The sequence below is a fragment of the Bubalus bubalis genome, chromosome 3, assembly GCF_019923935.1.
Source record: "Bubalus bubalis isolate 160015118507 breed Murrah chromosome 3, NDDB_SH_1, whole genome shotgun sequence".
NCBI lineage: Eukaryota > Metazoa > Chordata > Mammalia > Artiodactyla > Bovidae > Bubalus > Bubalus bubalis.
In genome coordinates, this window is record NC_059159.1 from 104,698,580 (window position 1) to 104,720,617 (window position 22,038).

Consider the following 22,038-nt stretch of genomic DNA (forward strand, 5'->3'; position numbering starts at 1 on the left):
ACAGATGCAGGCTCAGTCTTGTAAGACGCCCTTCCCCCCACCACTTCGATGCCAATCCCAATCACCTGTGCTTCTGAATGACTGGCTATAAATCAGAGGTTCCCACAACTTTCTCCTTGTGTCTGATTAGCTTGCTAGAGAAGCTCACAGAGCTCAGAGAAACACATTTACTTACTAGATCACTTGTTTACAATAAAATGATGTAACTCAGGAACAGACAGACAGAAGACATACAGAGGGCAAGGTATGGAGGAAGAGCTTAGTGTCCATGCTCTCTCCAAGCTCACTGCTCCGCCAGTACTACATCTGTTCACCAAACGGGAAGCTTCTGAACCCTGTCCTTTTGGAGGTTTTGCAAGGCATCATTACACAGTCATAACTGATTAAATCGTTGGCCATTAGCAATTGATTCAACCTCAAGTCCTTCTCTGGAAGTCAGGGGTGGAACTGAAAGTTCTAACCCTCTTATTACAATACTGGGTCTCCTGGCAACCAGCTGCCATCCTAAAGTGGGGTCCAAAAGTCACTTTTGGACTCAGTAACATAAGAAAAACACTTTTATGGCTTTCTTCCTTTAGGAAATTGCAAATGTTTCAGGAGTTCCATGCCAGAAATGGAGTTAAAGATCAATATTTATCTTGATACAAACCATGATATCAAAGCAGCTCCAAAGAACTAACATGGTGGCTGAGTAAGACATGAAGCATTGACCCCTGCCTTCCATTCACCACTCTGTGCTCCACAGGTATTGGCAGCACGGGGTCCCTTTAATCAGCCAGCAGACATCCATCCTATCAAGCTCAGAGTAAAAAGAGTTGTCCTCCTTTCTTGGCTAGACAGACAGCTTCACAAGCATTAAAATAGCTGCAATTGATCAAAAATTAAACGCAGCAAGATAGAATATAAAAATGAACGCAAGTCACTGGAGTGTTACGCTGGCAATTATTTCTGTGTTTAGGGAAGGGAGTCTGGCTCTTAAAAGTTACTTTCAGAGGTCCACACTGAAGACAAAATCCCTCTCTCTGACCCCACCATCCCTATCAGGACCAGACTCCTTCCCAGGCCAGGAGGGAGCTGTGGGTGAGAAAGCAGGTGGGAAAGCAGGGAGTTGTGGGTGGGAAAGCAGGTGGGAAAGCCCCATATGTAGCCCCTCTCAACTGAGCACGTGAAATTGCTGGATCCTCATGTCCATCAGATGTGAGCTGGAAGCAGGGTGGAGAAAGGGAGGTGGGCATCGAGCAGTGGTCCCTACATCACAAGCTCCCTCAGGTCTCCTGTCTTGATCATCCATCATGACTCCCTTTCCAGCTTTCCAGCCTTGGCTTGGGCCCAGCGCTTCTGTCCTGTCATCTTTAGAGACTCTGAATAATTCCCTCCCTTCATTTATATTGCTTCTGTGAAGTGTAACTTTATCATGTTCCTCCAGAGCCTTCTTTTTCTAGGTTATATAAATTTAGCTCTTCACCCTCCTTTCACAACTTGCCCTCTAATCCTCTTGCTAGTTTATTAATTTTTCTTCATTTCTTACACATATGCACAGATACACACCCTTTTGCAGGGTAAAAGGGCCATGGGAAACAGGACCAAGAAAAATGTGGAAAATTCACACTGAGAAGGGAGGAAAGAAAGGAAGTTTCTTTATTCTGTTAGTAAATGCATGGAAACTCATTTGGGGGAGGTCACAGAATGAACATCATTTGGAAAAGATTGTGGTTTTTGGAAACTATAGTTTCTTCCTCAAGATAAAGAGTTCTAAGTAAGATGTTTTCAACACATGGGGGAGGGCAAGGGCTAAGAGATTTATTTTCTCTTACACTTCTTTTCTTTCTCCACTCTCTCATCTCTCTCCCAAAATCTCACTGAGCCTCTGACTGATCTCAACCTACTCAAACACACTCCAAGGCTTGGAGAAAAACAGAGAAGCCACCTTTCCTGGGATGAAGGCAAGAACAAGAGTGCTAACTCTAATCTCTAATCTCTGCCTCAGGGTAACCCTTAAAGTCAGCAGAGTTTCTCTGGGTACACAAAGCCTCCCTGCCCTGACTGCAAGTTTCTAACCCACAGGTAAGTGCATTTAGGAGACACCTATGGTTATTTTATTGCATTACAGAAAATACCTGAGAATCAGTGAATTTATGCCTTGTTTTTGTTTTCCTAGAAACCCTCTGGAAACCCAAGTTCTTTTTAATTTATGATTTTAAAAGCTTTATTTTTTTCCTCCCTTTCCCCTTTCTCCTTAATCTTTCTATTTTAGGGAGTTGAAAATATTTCTGCTACTCAGGACTTAAATGCAGCCCTTCTGGCATTAGGGGCTAAGGAGAATGACCGTGTTCTCCCCAGACTCTTTCTCTTATGGTAAGTTAAAGTCACCCCGTCATGTCTGACTCTTTGTGAACCCATGGACTATAGCCCGCCAGGCTCCTCTGTCTATGGGGATTCTCCAGGCAAGAATACTGGAGTGAGGTGCCATGCCCTCCTCCAGGGAATCTTCCCGACCCAGGGATTGAACCTGGGTCTCCTGCATTGCAGGCAGATTCTTTACCATCTGAGCCACCAGTGAAGCCCCTCTTATAGAAGAAGGCAACAAAAGGGATCGTATCTTTTCTCTTTGGGCAAGAGAGAAGGAATTAGCCAAGAAAACATGAATTTCTTTAGGGACAAAGAGAGAAGGCAAGTGAAGAACCTGGTGTTTAGTGTTAGGACAAGCCTCCAAAGAGCAGATGGCGAGTGTTGTTGCCACGGGTTACATATATGTCTGTGGCAGGTAGAGCAACACATCCCATCCATCGCAACCCCAGAACCTGTGACCCAAGTCACCTTCCCCGGGGAAACGGACTCTACAGGTGGGATTAAGAGGATGAGCCTTGAGATGGGGAGGTTGTCCTGGGTTATCCAGGTAGACCAAACGGAATAAGGGTCCTTAGAAGAGGGAGGAGGTATGATCAAGGAAGGGAAAGCTGAGGTGACAATGGAACCAAAGACTGCAGAGATGCACTGTGGAGGCAGGGTCATGAGCCAAGGAAGGCAGGCAGCTTCCAGAAGCTGGAAAAAACCAGGAAACCCTCTCCGTTAGAGCCTCTGCAAACAAAGAGCCCTGCTACCCCACTTTCCCCCAGTGAGGCTGATCTTGGACTTCTGACCTCTAAAACTGTACAAAAGTACATTTGTGTTGCTTTTAGTCACTCAGTTTATGGCAATCTGTTGTAACCAGGCAATCTGTTGTAACCAGGAAATCAATACAATGTCTTTTTCAATTTTTTATTGGGGTAAGTCACATAATATAAAACATGCTATGTTAACCATGTTTAACTGTACAGTGCAGTGGCACTAAGTACATTTACATTGTTATGCAAATTTCACCATCATCCATCTCTGGAATTTTTCACTTTCCTAAACTGAACCTCTGTCCCCATTAAACACTAACTTCCCATTTCCTCCCTGCCCCCACCCCTCCACGGGCCCAGCATCACCCAATGTGTAAGGTAGGTACCATTACTCCCATATACCTGAAGAGAAAAAAGAGACAAAACTACTCATCCAAGTTCACAGAAACCAAAGCTGGCCTAATTACAAAGTCTCACGCTTGCAGGATAAAGATTCCCTTGAGTGACTATCCTGATGTTTACATTCTGTCCACTAGATGAAGCACAGCATTCACTAGTGACTATGAGCATGGCCAATTCTTATGACTTGCTTTTTTTTTTTATGGCTCTCATCTGGGCAGTAGTTTGGTTTAGTGAGCTTTGGAGTCAGAGCTCTCACTGAATCCCAGCTCTGGCTGTAAGATCTTGAATAGTATAGCAAAGCGGCTATTGAAATTATATACAACCTTTGACTCCACACTATCAACCCTGAGGATATTGTCCTTAGACATAAAAGAACCAATCACTTAAGACTATACATATAAGGATGATTCGTTTATAGTAGGGGGACAAAAGGAAAGATGAAAGCCTACTATACAGAAATGGCTGAATTAATGAGCTAAATCCAAACAATGGATTATGCAGTCATTGGAACCCTGAGCTGGATCTATGTGAGGAACTGGTGAATTCTACAAAATGCTATACACTGAAAATACAAGATACAGATAAGTGTGTACATATAATATATATACAGATATATAACAATCCCACTTTTATAAGTCAATGACAAAACTCCTTGAGATTATATAAGCAGGGGGAAAAGGTATATAATATATTACAGACAAAATTAAATATCCATTCTTAATTTTTAGAAATGGCAAGGAAATAGTGTTAGATAGATTAGACTGTTACAAGATAAAATAGCTCTGTTGTAACCCCAAAGGAAGTGTTATGACTAATGGGAAGCACTAGAAATATTCCCATTAAACTCAAAAATAGAACTTGATGTTGTGCTACAAGTATAAGAAATACAACTGGGTAAGAAAAAGAAATAATTCTAAAAGTTGAAATGGATCATGAAAAATTATTTGCAGGTGCTACGACCATATGAAACCAACTGAAAAGTTACCATAACCAATAAGAGAATTCAAAAAGATATTAGGGATAGAAAAATAGAAATGTCAGCTTTCACATACACAACCACATGGATGATATAATCTAAGAGAAGACTACATGAATATGGCAACCAAAACAGGAATTAATGAGAATATGTAACATTTACATATAACATTACAGATAACATTTACAATACTCCTGAAGAACTAAGATTTTTTTTAATGGAAACACACACCATGACACAGGTGTGAAATTTCTATAACCTAATTTATAAGTTTAATACATCCCAATTAAAACACCCCAACTGGGTAGGGGGGAAGATTCTAAAGCTCACATGAAAACATAAATTGCAATAACCAGGAAAACTCCGAAAAAGAACAATGGGGTAGAGCGAGGGAGGTGGAAATAGTCATATGAGATATTAAAACATGTTTTAAAATCTTCTCTTAAAAAAAAACCCTTCTCTTATTAGAACAGTATGGTAATAATATGTTAATAGATTGATGGAAGAAAAATAGGAAGTTCAAAGTATACACACATACACATACCCCTATCTATAGAGAGACTTGAAATCATATGATCAAGACATCTCAAATCAGTCACAAACTAGTTCAATAAATGATATTGGGATAATTGGAAAACTACCTAGAAATATATAAAGTTGGATGCAGGTTTCAACAGACACAGTGGGATTGCTGCCAAATGGATTAAAGACTTAAATGCATTGAAACCATCAAAGTTCTAAACAAAAACATGGGGTAGTTATAACCTTGGAGTGATGATGCTCTAATTAAGATTCAAATTTAGAAGTGATAAAAGAAAAGACTGATGAACTTGACCTAAAATAGAAAGTTTTCTATGGGAAGAAACACTATAAAAGACCAAAACAAGAGAGAAACTAAGAAAAGCTATTTGCAGTTCATATCAGAGAGTGCTAACTCCCTAACATATAAAAAATGCCCAATAGAAAAATGGATAGAGAATATGAATAAGGAATACATGGAAAAGGAAATACACATCTCTCATCTCAAACATGAAGAGACGGTCAACTTTATTTATACAAACGAGAAATAATTCAAACTACCCTGACTTAGTTTTCACCTATGAGACTGACAGAATCCCAAGAGTCTGATGAAAACTATTACCAAAGCAACGGGGAAAGAGGCATGTTAAACTCTGCGGATGAGAGGACCTCTGAGACATCAGTACCTATCAGAGTTACAAACGCTCCCCTTTACCTCTGATGCAGTAATACATCCTACAGACACACTAGCACTCACTGGGAAAGACATGTGGCTCAGGAGAGGGTAGTTGATTTCACCATTGTCTGCACACAAAATTGAGAACCATCTCAGAACTTTAATCAAGTTATGGAGTGAAGTAATTCAGACAGAGAAGGAGAGAGATCATTTGACATCCCTTGTACGTAGAATCTAAGAAGAAATGATACAAATGAACTCATTTACAGAAAGAGACTTACAGACTTAAAGATCAGATTTATAGTAGCCAGGGGGTAAGGATGGGGGGTGGAAAGGGATAGTTGGGGAATTTGGGATGGACATGTACACATGTATCCATATTTAAAATGGATATCACCAAAGACCTATTGTATAGCACAGGGAACTCTTCAATGTTATGTGGCAGCCTGGATGGGAGGGGAGTCTGGGGGAGAATGGATACATGTGTATGCATGGCTGAGACCCTTTGCTGTTAATCTGAAACTATCACAGCACTATTAATTAGCTACACCTCAATACAAAATAAAAATTCTTTAAAAGTTAAAATTCTGAAATTAGCTTTTATAAATTAATGAAGTAAGACATAATGCAACTATTTAAAAAGAAAACTCATCATGCTCGGATTTGTAAAGAACTCTATGATATTGTTAAGTTAAAAAAATAAAAGCAACTTATGGTGTAGTGTGTCCAGCTATCATGACTGTACAAAGGCAGAAAGCCATCCATATATGCATGAAAAGCCTCCAGAAAGAGTCGACAGATCAACAACAGTGCTTCTCTTTTGAAAGAGTTTTTGTTTTCTAAGTATGTAAAGGCATTGCATATTCAAAAATTAAATATTTGAGAGTATTTCCGCATTTATTTTTTTGCCATAGGCATACATTATTTAAACATGAAAAGGGTAATTTTATTTTGAGAAGAAGGGAACTTCAAAGTTCAAATTTGGAAGTTAGATTAAGTGCCTCTAAATTCTGGTTCCACTTCTGAGCAGCTGTGTGATTTTCAACCCTCCAAGCTTTACTTCTGACACGCATGTTACAGCTCAGCATGGGCTGTTCTGAGGTTTCACTGAGGTAATGACTGTAGAAGTCTGGGCTCAGAGTAAGCCCTCGAGAAAGACCACTTATTATTCCCTCACAGGTTGTTGGAGAGAAGGCCATGAGATAAATGACCTAAAGCTGCTGGTGCAGGCACTCAGGAAACATTCATACCCTCCTTCCCTTTCTCCTCCAATCCCCCTGCAGCCCACATCACGACAGGCCTCATTGCTGACCAATGTTCCTTGTCTACTCAAACGTCCCAAGTCATCTTTCTTGACAGAATGTCGCCATGAAGAAAAAAAGACTAAAGACTGGAAATAGTGATAAATTACTTGTTGTTTCGGAGGTTTTCTACCCTTCAGACCAACTTATTGACCAGAGACATATTAATACATCTTTTGTTACCTGAACATCACTGACCAGAGATGTTTCAATATTCACTTACATAACAAATTGCCAGCCACAGGCAGTTTCTGCAAAAATCCCCTGGTCAATAATGTGTTACACTGAACTTCCATAATAATTGCAAACTGCAGACCTGGTGAAACTGCTTGGCTGGAAGTGGGACAACACACGCAGTTGAAGAAGCTCAGGGATTCAATCTGGATGCAAATAAGTAATTATGCTGAGAACGTTTGATTTCCAAGTGACCGAAATTTACGATGTACAGAGAATTAATATACCCATGCTTTTCAGCCTCTTCTGTTTTCTTCTTGATGTTACTATTTGAGTTGAATGAATCCTCTCAATTTGATATAAGAAGCAGTCAAAAACTCAAGAGATACTGATCATTAATTACTTTAACCAATATTTATTAAGTACCTGCTAAGTGCAAAGCATAATGCTGGTCTCTGTGTGTGGCCTGAAGAAAATGATTAAAAGTTACGATTTTGCTCTAAAAGTTGAATAACAAAGTAATCCGGTCCTTTAAGAGTAGGAAAATAAAATATCAGTAATTCTAGCCCTATTAATGTCAAGTTTTTCCAAGAAGAGATTATTATGCTTTAAAAGTTGAACAAAGTAACCCAGTCCTTTAGAGCAGGGAAATAAAATATTAGTAATTCCAGCCCTATTCATTTCAAGTTTTTCTAAGAAGAGAGATTATTATACCAACAATTTATATAATAGAGAGACAGGAAATGCCTTAGATTCTTCTACTGTAGTAAGCTTCAACATTTTTCAAACAGCAGTTATATGTAAATGATACATGTGGATTTTGAATCATTTTTAACTGCTCCATTAGGGAGCTCTTGTAGGTGTTTACTATGCAGTGCTTTATAGGCAAAGTTTACCATTTGAAGATAAAAATCTCTACAGATGACGATAGATAGATGTAATACTGCAGATAATGTGATCTATAATGCAAATCTCAGCTGGAGCCTGGAAGGGGAGAGGAGTCAGGCGTGAGGAACAGTTTTGCACAACCTCATTTACTTCCACAGCCCTTTAACAGGGGCATTATCATTCCCGCTTTACAGACAGTGCTGTAGAGCCTTAGGAAGTGAGTGGCTGAGCCAAGTCTCCCCAAACGATAAACAGCCACATCCCAGATCTACTGACTACATGGCATTCTCTTTGTCTTTTTCACCACAATGCTTAATTCCCCTTGCACAGAAGCCATTAATGAAACAGAAGGCTGAGGCTAGGAGTGTCCAAGACCGTGACACAAACAGAGCATTGGCAACTGGCCTCAGAAGAACCCAACTCCTTGCCGGCCTTGATTTTCTATAATAAGTCCTTAGAGATGCTGGTGATTGAGAGGAGGGACTCTACTTTTCAGGCTTTTAAAAATGATCACTCAGCGATGGGGTGTTTTCAAAGTTCAGAACTGCCCATGCCACAGGTTCAGGATAGTGCAATCTCCACACCCACCAAGCCCTATCCATGGCCTGTACTTCCCGAGCTCCCCTTCCCAAACCTCCCCTCCCCAACAGCAGTGTGTTAGTTCTTCAACAGGTTGTGTAACATTTTCATTGCAGACTTCTGTTTTATATCCTAACTAATTTTTTACTTAAATACCCATTATTTTAGAAAGCTCAGGGCAACTTCGTGTTTCCAGGTTGATCAAAATAAGACTGTTATACTATTCGAGTGCTTGCTCCATTTTGCAAACTTCCTATGCATTCTTCCTTAAACTGTGTGATCTCCCCACCAAAAAGTAAAGGAGCCTCAAGTTGCTCTGGCAAGAAAAATAGAAGAAAAGCTGCTGGTGGAGGGGTATAGATATAATCTGATCTTTTCAATAAATCCTTCTGGACTTGGCCAAGATAAAAAAACAGATCTTGCTGTGACTTATTAGAGGTAAAATTTCAGACAAACTAAAAATAGTAACTTCTTAAGGACTCTGAATAGTCAACAGAAGCAGGTGGGCGATTTGCAGAACAAGTGAAAACTTGAACAACTGATGTGGCAACAGTGAATTTCCTGGTTTTATGTTGTTTTTTTTTTTTTCTCCCGGTATCTTCTAGTTTTGACCCAAAGGCAAGCCAAATAGGGAAACTGAACAACAAAACTCACAAAATCTATATTTCTGGCCAAAGGACTGACAATAGGGGCTCATTAAAAGCTGTCGAGTGTGGCAAAAATCCTTACTGTTTTCCCCTCTTCCTTCTCTACTAGCCTGTTCCAATGCCAGTCACACAGTTGCCACAGTAGCATGAACATCTGAAGATCCTGAGATAAAACCTCTCTTAAAAGAGGGACTAGGGAAAAAAAAGTCCCACACAAACAGATGGAGAGCTATATCGTGTTCTTGATTGGACTGGAAGAATCAAAATTGTGAAAATGGCTATCCTACCCAAAGCAATCTACCGATTCACTGCAATCCCTATCTAATTATGAATGGTATTTTTCACAGAACTAGAGCAAAAAAAATTCACAATTTGTATGGAAACACAAAAAAACCCTGAATAGCCAAAGTAATCTTGAGCAAGAAGAATGAAGCTGAAGGAATCAGCCTTCCTGACTTCAAACTATATTGCAAAACCATGGCTATCAAAACAGTACAGTACTGGCATGAAAACAGAAATACAGATCAATGGAACAAGATAGAAAGGCCATGAATAAACCCACCCACCTATGGGCACCTTATCTTTGACAAAGGAGGCAAGAATATACAATGGAGAAAAGACAGCCTCTGCAATAAGTGGTGCTGGGAAAACTGGATAGCTATATATAAAAGAATGAAATTAGAACACTTCCTAACACTAGACACAAAAATAAACTCAGAATGGGTTAAAGACCTAAATGTAAGGACAGAAACTATACAACTCTTAGAGGAAAACATAGGCAGAACACTCTTTGACATAAATCACAGCAATATCCTCTTTGACCCACTGCCTAGAGTAATGGAAATAAAAACAAAAAATAAACAAATGTAAGTAATTAAACTTAAAAGCTTCTGCACAGCAAAGGAATCTATAAATGATGAAAAGACAACCCTCAGAATGGGAGGCAATAATTGCAAATGGAACAATTGACAAAAGATTAATCTCCAAAATATACAAGCAGCCCTTGAAGCTCAATCCCAGAAAAACAAACAACCCAATCAAAAAGTGGGTGGATGGCATAAGCAGGCATTTCTCCAAAGAAGACATACAGATGGCCAACAAACACACGGAAAGATGCTCAACATCAATCATTATTAGAGAAATGCAAATCAGAACCACAATCAGGTATCCCCTCACACTGGTCAGAATGGCCATCACCAAAAAGTCTACAAACAATAAACGCTGGAGAGGGGTTGGAAAAAAGGGAACCAACCCTCTTGCACTGTTGGTGGGAACGTAAATTGATACAGCCACTACACACACACACACACACACACACACACACAATGGAATAAGAGCCATGAAAAAGGAATGCATCTGAGTCAGTTCTAGTGAAGTAGATGAACTTAGAGCCTTTATACAGAGTGAAGTCAGCCAGAAAGAGAAATACAAATATCATATATTAATCCATATATATGAAATCTAGAAAAAAATGTTACTCATGAACCTATTTGCAGGGCAGGAATAGAGACGCAGACATAGAGAACAAACTTGTGGACACAGCAGAGGAAAGAGAGAGGAGGAGGAATTGAGAGGGTAATATTGCCATATGTAAAACAGATAGCTAATGGACAGTTGCTGTATACCAAAGGGAGCTCAATCCAGTGCTCTGTGACAACCTAGAAGGGTGGCATGGAGGGAGGCTCAAGAGGGAGGGGGCATATGTATACTTACAGCTGATTCATGTTGCTATATGGCAGAAACCAACACAGCACTGCAAAGCAATTATCCTCTGATTGAAAATAAAGTTAAAAATAAATTTAAAGTTCTCGTTGTAAAAACAGTATGAAGGTGATTCTTGCAAGTTTTTTTTTCTCTTCATTTCTCCCCAGGTGAAATAGTGATTGTGGCTGCAACTCTAAGAGAAACCCTGTATCTCCAGCTGGATGAGTAAGGAAAGAGGGCTGATCTGCAATAAACTATGTCTAGTCTGAGGCAGTGATGTACAGGATATAATGCACACATCCACATCTGCAGCAGATATCAGTTCCGTTAAGTCAGTCATGGTCTTTTTCTGAGAGGAAGGAACCCAAAATAAGTCTGCCTGCCACCAGACATCTGGATGGTCTCCCTAAGGATGGTGCCAGCTAAGTTGGTAGCTTTACCTGCGGCTGATGTTTTTTTGCAAGGAGATCCAACCAGTCCATTCTGAAGGAGATCAGCCCTGGGATTTCTTTGGAAGGAATGATGCTAAAGCTGAAACTCCAGTACTTTGGCCACCTCATGTGAAGAGTTGACTCATTGGAAAAGACTCTGATGCTAGGAGGGACTGGGGGCAGGAGGAGAAGGGAACGACAGAGGATGAGATGGCTGGATGGCATCACTGACTTGATGGACATGGGTCTAAGTGAACTCTGGGAGTTGGTGATGGACAGGGAGGCCTGGCATGCTGTGATTCATGGGGTCACAAAGAGTTGGACACGATTGAGCGACTGAACTGAACTGAACTGATGTTTTTTTTTGATTCATGCTAATATGAACCTTAAAGATCCCCACAATGTGTGTTCCTTCTCCTGGATCCATCCCACAGTTCTCAGATCCCACAGTCACCAATTTCAACCCGTGCCAAAGATGATGTGCTAATATGTTTTCCGAGCCCAAGACAGTGAGAATAAGAAAAAACAGAGTTAGGCACAGAGGACAGAAAGCAGTGAAAGGTACAATGTGCTACCACATGGACACTGGTTCACAATGGTGTCAGCCAGTGGTTTTACGTGCTCAGCCGTGTGCTCACACCTCCATTCGGGCTATTCTTTGCTACAGCCCGTGGTAGGGAGGAAAAGAACTGATCTGCTGGCTCCCTCCCATCTACCACTGGTAAACATTTGCCCAAAGATTTATTAGGGTTGGTTTTGCCTTTTCAGCAGGTGCTTGGGAAACTACAGCATGTACTTGTGCCTCTGGAAGTGGCAGGAAGAGCAAAAGGCTCTGTGGTTGCTTGTCTGCAGGGAGCAGAGCCAAATGGTCTCACAGGCAGTCAACTGGCCATAGCAATGGCTTAGGTGGAGCTATGTAGCCTATGGACTGGAGACGGGCGAGACCCAACAGTCTCAAGAGGTGCCCAATATACACCCACAAAGAAGCTTTGCATTTTCATTTATTCAACACTTATTACACTCCTATGCACTGATACAGGATCATGGAAAAACAGAAATGCTTTCTGCCATCAAGGAACTTTGTCTAGTGAAGATAATACAAACTCTGCACAATTTTTAGTACTATGAGTTTTTTTAAAATGCCAAAGCTTTCCAGAAGAGGGTATTCAACCATGCCTAAGAATTTGGGGAAAGTGGTTCCTGGAGAAAACCATGAACTGCATTCAACTGTGTAAAATCAAAGTCTTCAGTTAGAAGAGAAACTCATAGCTCATCTGGCCAACGGTTTACTTTAATCACATGAGTCTTTATTATTCCGAGACCCAAGACAAGTTAAACACCACCGCATTCCCCACTTACCTTGGGCTGTATTACATATTCGGGTATTATTAACCACATGCACTTTTCATACCAAAGACACTCCATGTCTCTGAGCCTTTGCAAGTAAAATTCCCTTTCCAGGGTGCCCTTTTGCATTACTAAGGACAGACCAACCTTTTTTTCTTTTTTCAGATCTTTGTTTATGTTGACCATTTTTAAAGTCTTTATTGAATTTGTTACAATACTGCTTCTGTTTTATGTTTTGGGCTTTTGGTTGTGAGGCATGTGGGATCTTAGCCCACCCACCAGGGATCAGACCCACACCCCATGAACTGGACAGCAAAGTCTTAACCACTGGACCACCAGGGAAGTTCCAGAACAGACGAATCTTTTGCTGCCATATCATCCACTCTGAAATTTCATGGCTTTAAACAACATGTTTCTGCTCATTGTCATCACTCAAGAGTCTAGACTGATGACAGATTTATCTTAACATCGTTTCCACAGTTTCTGCAGTAGGGAGATGGGAAAATGGTCAATCACTACTGGCAGCTGAAGCTTCTACCTAGCAGAGACAGGCATCACTTTCCCTCACATCTCATTGGCTCAAGCACAACTGTCCATCAGCCACACTTAAATTCAAGAGGATAAGGACATGCTACTTTATTATGTGCCCAAAAGATAAGAACCAAAAATAGTCCAGGAAATAGTATTTAACAACTCATAATTCTAAAACTTCTTCATCTGTTGAATTCCTACTCAAGCCTCTAGATTCAGGCCAGGTGTCCTCTATTCAAAGCAGCCTCCCTGCTCCATCCCTTCCACCTCCAGGCTGGTTAAAGAGATCTCACCTGTGCTCCACACACCGTTCCCTTACCTCCTTGCACCACAATGCTGCAGAGATCTCCTCTCTCTGCTTGTGTCCCCCAGAGTACTGAGAGCGCCCCAAGGTTAGCAGCTCCTCCTCACTCACCTCAGTGTGCTCAGCACCCAGTACAGTGTCTGCTCTCATCAACAGACACTGAATGCATGTTTGTTGAACTGAACAAAATCAACACCAACAGAACTGAAAATAAAACTTCCTTAAGAATCCACTCTAACAGAACTAAGTGAAGCAACACACAGTGTTTTAAGCTTTCTCAATGCCAGTCTCTCCACCCTCACTGTTTATCAAATTAAAGTGACACATTCAGGTGACAAAAAGAACTTCCCTTGTGCAGAATCTAAATATAAACATTCTAGAAAGCCTTTGCCATAATGCCTCTTGCTAGTCAAGTGTACCTTGCCCAAATCCTCAAGTTTTTTTTTTTTTTTTTCCTAAACCAAGTTCAGCAAGGCCCTAGATGGGGAAAGCAACTCATTTCCCGAGCTCTTTGCAAAGACGAAAATCAGGTCATAAGCAAAAGTCATTTGGAAATCTGATTTCTCTGTGGGCTCGTCTATTCTACTCTGCTAAGTAAGTGGGTGAATCCCACGAGCACCAGTCCTGTCTTTTCTGGGCTGTTAAGAAGGGAGGAGAAATTGTACTCACAAAATTTTTCAAGCCCAGGCCTCTTCATTGGTGGTCACAAAAACGTAGACTGGGCCCACCATGGCACCAAACAGAGTACAGGACACCTCTGCGGAGACCTCCTTGGACGAAAAGCTATGACCAACCTAGACAGCATATTAAAAAGCAGAGACATTACTTTGCCAACAAAGGTCCGTCTAGTCAAAGCTATGGCTTTTCCAGTAGTCATGTATGGATGTGAGAGTTGGACTGTGAAGAAAGCTGAGCGCCGAAGAATTGATGCTTTAGAACTGCGGTGTTGGAGAAGACTCTTGGGAGTCCCTTGGACTGCAAGGAGATCCAAACAGTCCATCCTAAAGAAAATCAGTCCTGAATATTCATTGGAAGGGCTGAAGCTGAAACTCCAATACTTTGGCCACATTTGTGAAGAGCTGACTCATTGGAAAAGACCCTGATGCTGGGAAAGAATGAGGGCAGGAGGAGAAGGGGACGACAGAGGATGAGCTGGTTGGATGGCATCACCAACTCAATGGACATGAGTTTGAGTAAACTCTGGGAGTTGGTGATGGACTGAAAAGCCTGGCATGCTGCAGTTCATGGGGTCACAAAGAGTTGGACAAAACTGAGCAACTGAACTGACTGACTACGGAGACACTGGGCTGGTAGTGAGGCAGAGACGATACTTACCGCATCTCCAAGCAGGCACCCTGCGAGCAGCCTGAGGAACTGTGCCTGGGCCACTATGTAAAGTGTGGTTCATGGGCCACACCTGGGGCCTCATTAGCAATCTGGAATCTCGGCTCCTCACTGCACACCTGCTGAATCAGAACCTGCCTTTGCAGCAAGACTCCTCGGTGAGTCTTAGGTACCTTAGAACTGGAGATGCACTGAGCCAGGCTCCAAGTACACTTTATGGAAGAGTCCGATAGGTATAAGGACAGCTGGACCCATCACAGCCTCATCTGTCACTTGGGAGAGGTAAACACTCCTTGACTCACGCAGCATAGCACTGTGTTGAGTCACTGTGTAGGAGGCAGGAGGGACGGAGGGAAAGGAGGCACGATGGATCCGAGGATCTCAGGGTCAGGTGATCTGTGTACAGCACTCTTTATTACTTTGTGAGGCTCAGCTGGGGTAAAAAGGTGGACAGCCAGTTTACCAAGGGGTGACCTGAGAGACCCAGAAATGCTGCAAAACCATTTCTAAAGGCTCCAGACGCTTCTGGCCTCTTGCTCTGAGAGCTGCGCTGGTGTATCTGTCACAGCGTTCAGCTTAGGTGAAGGGGACGGGGAGATAGGGTAGAAGCAGGATTCGTGCGTTGGTTAAGACCCCCCAAGTCATTGCTCTCCCTTTGGCAATAACCGGCATCTCCTGTGCGTGTTGATCTCCTCCTCTGACTGTCGTTGATTTCTGAGTGCCATCCATCTGATGTTCATGGTCTCTCCTTTCTCCACTGCAGTCCCTCTCACGTCACTGCCCTTCACATCACTTAATTGACTGGTAACTTGACTATCCTTTGATATGATCTTGTTTAATTCATCGTTTTACATTTTCAGGATAGACTATTTTAGTCCATGTCATTCCATCTACCCGGAGATGAAGACATCTCTCTATTCGGCTCTTCTTTCAACATATTCTTATACTATACACAATGGCATTAAATATTTTGTGTGTTCTTTTGCGAAAGAACTGATATGACACATTGCCTGTAGTTACTTACAAGAAACTCACTTAAGGCAAGGTTGGGTAAAAAGCTTGCCGCATCAATTATCTCTGCTCACTCCTGTCTTGACAATCTCTCCATCTCCAATGGCAACTGACCTGCAACCTACAACATTAAAATCACCTCCATCTGTAAAAAAACAAAAAAAAAAAACAAAAAAAAAAACAACTTTCTTCAATACTGTTCTTCCTGAAGCCTACTACCCCATCTCTTTCTTCCTTTTGGTGCCCTTAATTATCTTCTCTGCCTTCATTCCTCTTTTGCTGCCACCTAAGTGAACTCTCTGAAACATACACTGTGGCTGCACTTCCCTGCTTGAAGTCTGTGAGATCTTGCTTCCATTAATTTTGATAGAAATTGACACAGACATTTCCCTTTGCAGCTGAGTTTTGGCCTCACTTACCAACTTTAATTTCAAGTCATTCCTTTCATGCTCAAATTGTGCTTCCAGTCACATGGTGCTTTTGAAACACAGTCATGGTTTTTCTTGCTCCCTACCTGTGTTCATATCAATTCCTCTATGTAGATGACTTTTCCCTATTCATGCCTGATGAAGTCTGCTTGCCTCTCAATACTCAGCTCAGGTCACCTCCCTTGCTGAAGCCTAAAGCCTTGCCTCATCTCCTCTGTGTTTTAAAGTGTCTTAGCCATGCCTGTGTCTTCATTCGTTGCTATGCGAATAATTGCATTCTGCAGTATGACCTTGAATGCTTGAATTTTTATTTTGCCTTTATACCCCAGCTTCTAATATAATGTCTGATATATTAAGGCACACAAATGTTCATTAAACTACATTTCAAATGGGTTCCAATTTTTTTTATTAGTTTATTACATACTATGGTTTTAGATTCATAAGATGTTAAGAATTCAACTTAGAGAGTCATGTACAGTGAGAGGCACAAATGCCACCAAGCTGTACCCTGTGGGGCCTTCCCAGGACAGGATCCCCCTATCCCACCCCCCTTCCAATGTCCTCTGCCTACATCTTGTTTATAGAAAAACCTTAGTCTCCCAGGCCTTCCCTGAGTTCCAAAGAATAATTTAATCAAAGTGAGAAAATGCAGAAACAAAGGAAAACAGTCAGACAAAACAAAATAATAATAGTTTAGCCATTAAACAAAGTCAAGGACTTCTAATTCCTCTTCAAGAGCTGTAGATAATATCCTGCATGCATGTTCAGTCCTTCAGTCGTGTCTGACTCTTTGCGACCCCATGGACTGTAGCCCACCAGATTCCTCTGTCCACGGGATTATCCCAGCCAAAATACTGGAGTGGGTTGCCATTTCCTCCTCCAGGGGATCTTCCTGACTCAGGGATTGAATCTGCACCTCCTGCACCTTCTGCATTGGCAAGTGGATTCTTTACCACTGAGCACCTGGGAAAGCCCAGATAATACCCTGAGACGTGAGGGAGAGGGTTGCAGGGTGCAAATTGGCCCATGGACATTTTTCTGATTGGTTGGTGGTGAGGTAACTGGGAGTCAGCATCGTCAACCTTCTGGTTCCAGACAGCCTGGGGTCTGCAGGCTTGTGGACAGCATATTGTTAACTTCTTCCACCTGCTGGGGATTTCAGTATCTGCAAAACAGATCATGTCTAAATCTGATGATGTTGACTCCCTGTTACCTCACCACTAACCAATCAGAGGACTGTCCATGGCCGATTTGCACCCTGCAACCCTCTCCCTCACATTGTCTTTAGAAACCTTTCCCTGAATACTCGGGCCTTTTAAGCATTAGCTGCCTGGACTCCCTGCTTGGCACCTGCAGTAAATGCTGCACTTTCCTTCACCACAACCTAGTGTCTGTAGATTGGGGTTTTACTGCTCATGGGCAAGCAGACCCGGGTTCGACCTCCAGGAAGCACACTATGGCTCCAGGGAAGTGTACACATCTAGATGGGCTCCATCCTCCCAGGGGAAACAGGTCATGGAGAATGGCCAGGCCTCTTAGCCCTGACCTTCCTCTCCCTATCTGCTTTTGATTTAATCTGCTGAAAAAGCAGCCTCTCTAGCCTCCCTAACTGCCAGAGATGAACCTGGATGATTTGACTATCTGGAAGGAGGAAATGCTGGACCTGTCCCCCTCTGGCCAGATGGCCACTGAAAATTAGGCTAAGGTAGAGTAGGCAGCCGTGAGGCCTCTGCACTTGGGGAATCTAAATAAATAAAGAGAAAGGAACCTGGAGAACTGCAGATGATTTTCACTTAAAACTTCACATTTGGTTTATGGAGCAGAGCAACAGGTTCAGGCTCTATTGGAAGCTCCTTACAAAATCCTGTTTCACAATTGCCCACTTGGCTGCTCCCAAACTTACTCTGTATGCTTCCTCAACTGCATTGAGTCTGGCTATTCAGAGCTGTGCTGTGAGAATTACTGAGTTTTCTGAGGACTCAAATCTGAATGTAGCTGTGCTGGGGGTGGGCCAGTTTCTCAGCTGGCTCAGGGACCCTGAGGGGGTCAATGTATTTTACACACAAAACTATACCCCACAGCTGCCCCCAAGACCAGAGTGTGCAGCCATGAGTTTCAGCACGTGCCCAAGTCTAAATTTGGGTACTTTGGAGTTTTCAAACTTTCTGATGCTCTGATCAGCTTTCTTGTGGCCAGACATCAGGGGCACGTTTCTGCTCTCAGGAGAAGAAATACCTTCTCTCCACACATCACACTGGGCTCACATCATCATGATATGATTGTGAAATGGACAAGAATTTTGCTAAATTCTCAGATGTGTTTGTGTGTGAGCCAGCATCTTGTGATCCTTATGTCCTCTATGTAAACAATTGCAGTGCAAGCTTTTCATTAAGTATTGAAATACTTACGGTTTTACTAGAGCAACACTTTATATATGTATCCATATTTTTAAATTCTGAAATTTGATTTTTTTTTCACACCTTGAGATATACCCAGAAATTTACTTGCTGCCCTAAAATTTCAAATCTAACAAAACTGCATTCATTTAGAAACCATTCATCTATGCCTCGGAAATCCTCAAGAGGAGAATGAAAGTGACATCAATGAAGTCAACTTCCTATTGCAATGAATATTTCTTACTCTGTTCAAAGACTTTTTGAAGAAGTGGAACATAAATACGACAATTGAAATTGATGCAGGAAGCTCTGCATCAGATACTCCATCTACACATGAGGAAATTGAAAGAGTCTAATGCAAGCTGGCAATACTCTTTGAAACAAAGCTATACAGCTTACCGTCCATGAAATGATTGTGGTTCCTGAAGAAGAAAAAGCTTTTCAAAAACACTTCCTCAAAGTTGTCAAACAATAGATGAGATTATTTGAAATTGTTAAGTTGAAGGGAAAATGTTTGGAGTCAGTTTATAAACAATCTCATCATCATCCTTTCCATAAAGAATCAAAGATTTATCAACAGCTGGAAAACTGCACCAAAGTAAACTCTCATGACACCGTATTTTTTTTAATATAAACTTAACTTTTGAGTAATATTTAATTTTCAACTTCCCATGGTGGGTAAACTTTTCCTTTTACACAGTGTTTTTGAGTATAATTTATGCTATTAATTGTAAAGTGAATTTAGAATAACCATAGCTTCCCAGGTGGCTTAGTGGTAAAGAATCCGCCTGCCAATGTGGGAGATACAGGTTCAATCCCTGGGTCAGGAAGATCCCCTGGAGAAAGAAATGGCAACCCATTCCAGTATTCTTGCCTGGGAAATCCCAAGGACAGAGGAGCCTGGTGGGAGACAGTCCATGGGGTTGCAAAGTGTCGAACACAACTTAGCAACTAAGCACATAATGACAGTCCTGGCTTGATTATGGAGGGACAAGAAAACTCCTCCATCTGACATGGAGGAGGGGCTAATGATGGAAGTTTGATGCCTACTGAAGAATAAGGAAGAAAGTGGTCTTTTCCCCCCTCACTTTTCCTTCGATTATAAAACTGTAGCACACTAAGTTCTCGGGGCAAGGCACCCTCTCGCCCCACCCACCTTTCTGCCCATAAGGAAGAAAGGACTAAAGGTAAAGGAACTATACATTGCCCTGTCTTGCCTTTTTTTTTTTTTCAGGTCATTATTTTTTAGCTCAAATGTTTGGCTGATCCAAGGAAATAACATGGGTAAGATAGGATTTCTTTGTCATCCTTATTTCTTAGGACACCTTTGCCTTCTTTCCATGTTGGAAGCAAGTTCTGGTTAGAGCAGCAAGTATGGCTTCTCCAGGCTATCAGCATCCCCACTTAGTTGCAGAGTTAACACTCTTAGCTTGTACTTGCTCATCTGGAACTTTCATGCATAGTGAGCCCCCTGGAATTCTGTGCTAGAGAACTCCTTGAACACTACAGGTGAATGAGACAACAGAGAACAGAGACACTCACACAGGAAGCATCTCATCTGCTCATGTGTGAATTCCACTATTCCATCAGGGCTTTACTTACAAATCCCAAGTTCAAAGGCAGAATTACCAAATATTTTTTGTTGTTGTTCTACAACTCACTTTTTTTTTTAATTGAAGTATAGTTGATTTACAATGTTGTGTTAGTTTCAAGTGTACAGCAAAGTGATTTAGTCATATATTCTTTTTCAGATAGTTTTCCCTTACAGGTTATTACAAAATATTGAGTATAGTATCCTATGCTATACAGTAAGTCCTATTTTTTTATATAGTAGTATATATAGATTGGAGAAGGAAATGGCAACCCACTCCAGTATTCTTGCCTGGAAAATCCCATGGATGGAGAAACCTGGTTAGGCTACAGTCCATGGGGTCACAAACAGTCAGACACAACTGAGCGACTTCACTCACTCATGTATAGATTAATTCCAAATTCCTAATTTATCCCTCCCTCCTTTTGCCTTTTGATAACCACATTTGTTTACTATGTCTATAAGTCCATTTCTGTTTTGTATGTAAGTCCATTTGAATCAGCGTTTTTTTAGATTCCACATATAAGTGATATCATATGACGTTTGTCTTTCTCTGGCTTACTTCACTTAGTATGATACTCTCTATGTCCATCCATGTTGCTATAAATGGCAAGATTTCATTCAAGACAGTGACAGCAGAGCATCAAACCATCGTGGGACTCTCCTGAGTGGTAACCTGAGCGACTGCACAAGTTATCACATAGCTGACGTTGACTTAGGTATTTAAACAAAGAGGTGTAAAATGTGAGGTTATGGAGAGAAGTCCGGTCTGAGAGAATCAGGTAGGGTGGACAAACGCAGGGGTGGGGAGGTAGGGGTGGAGGATGAGGGGATGGAGTGTGGAGGGGGAGGCGCACATTCAGTACCATATAAATGTAAGGGGAACTCATTGTCCTTCTCAAGAGAGAATGACTTTGGATCCATGTCACTGCCAACGGTCCAGGGATCTAGCTGACTGGGAATAGATTATTCTCTTGAGAAAGTTGCCCTCAACATCTAAACATCGAGGCAAGGCAGTTGTTTGTTTTTTCGTTATTCTATTAAAAATAAGCTTAAAGTCATACATAAGAATATAAATAAATGTGAGATTATTTTATTTTTATATGCTACATTTTCTCTCTCAAAAAAAAACAAAAACCTTCTCATGAAAGCTATATATGTTATTGATCAGTGCAATAAAAGTATCAGAAGATAATTTTCAGGTTTTTATGATCTAAAAGACATTTTAGTTTCTTTAATAAAATTGTAAAGAAATATTTCTATTTGTTGGTTAGTTTTTTTAAATGAAACTATGTCTCTTAAATCATATTGTTATTACTTTCTCTCCCCCCTTGGTTATTACTGTGAAATATTGAGGCATAATGCCCAGCCTGTTGTGGATGGTTTTGTAAATAGCTAATATTTTGTGAAAGAGTAATCTATCTTTGCTTTTCAAATTAGTAATATGTGGGCCTCATTTCTACTTGTGCTATCCAAACTAGGAGAAAATTCTTATTAAGCTCCATTATCAGATATAAAATACATTCCCTGTTTGTCCAGAGATTAGACATTGTATTTATACCTTAAAATAATATAAGAATTCAGTATTTAATTTTTGATATAAATTTAAAATATTATGTCAATTATTTTGTAATGTGTCTTTTAATATACCAAGTTGATGTGTCAAAGTTCAAAACTAAATTCTA

General features: G+C 41.1%; 1 long non-coding RNA gene across 2 annotated transcripts in view; it reads right to left on the reverse strand.

Moving 5' to 3' along the window:
- Positions 1-15,191, reverse strand: part of LOC123332828 — a 170,109-nt gene extending 154,918 nt beyond the window's left edge. Inside the window, exons 1-3 of one of the 2 annotated variants that reach the window (XR_006549896.1) lie at positions 14,919-15,168; positions 14,253-14,377; positions 2,628-3,042 (exon numbers count right to left, since the gene is read on the reverse strand). This is a non-coding gene — a long non-coding RNA (uncharacterized LOC123332828). Of the gene's footprint in view, positions 1-2,627; positions 3,043-14,252; positions 14,378-14,918 lie in introns of those variants that run through there. The other variant, XR_006549897.2, reaches the window with a different exon arrangement.
- Between the last annotated feature and the right edge of the window lie 6,847 nt (positions 15,192-22,038).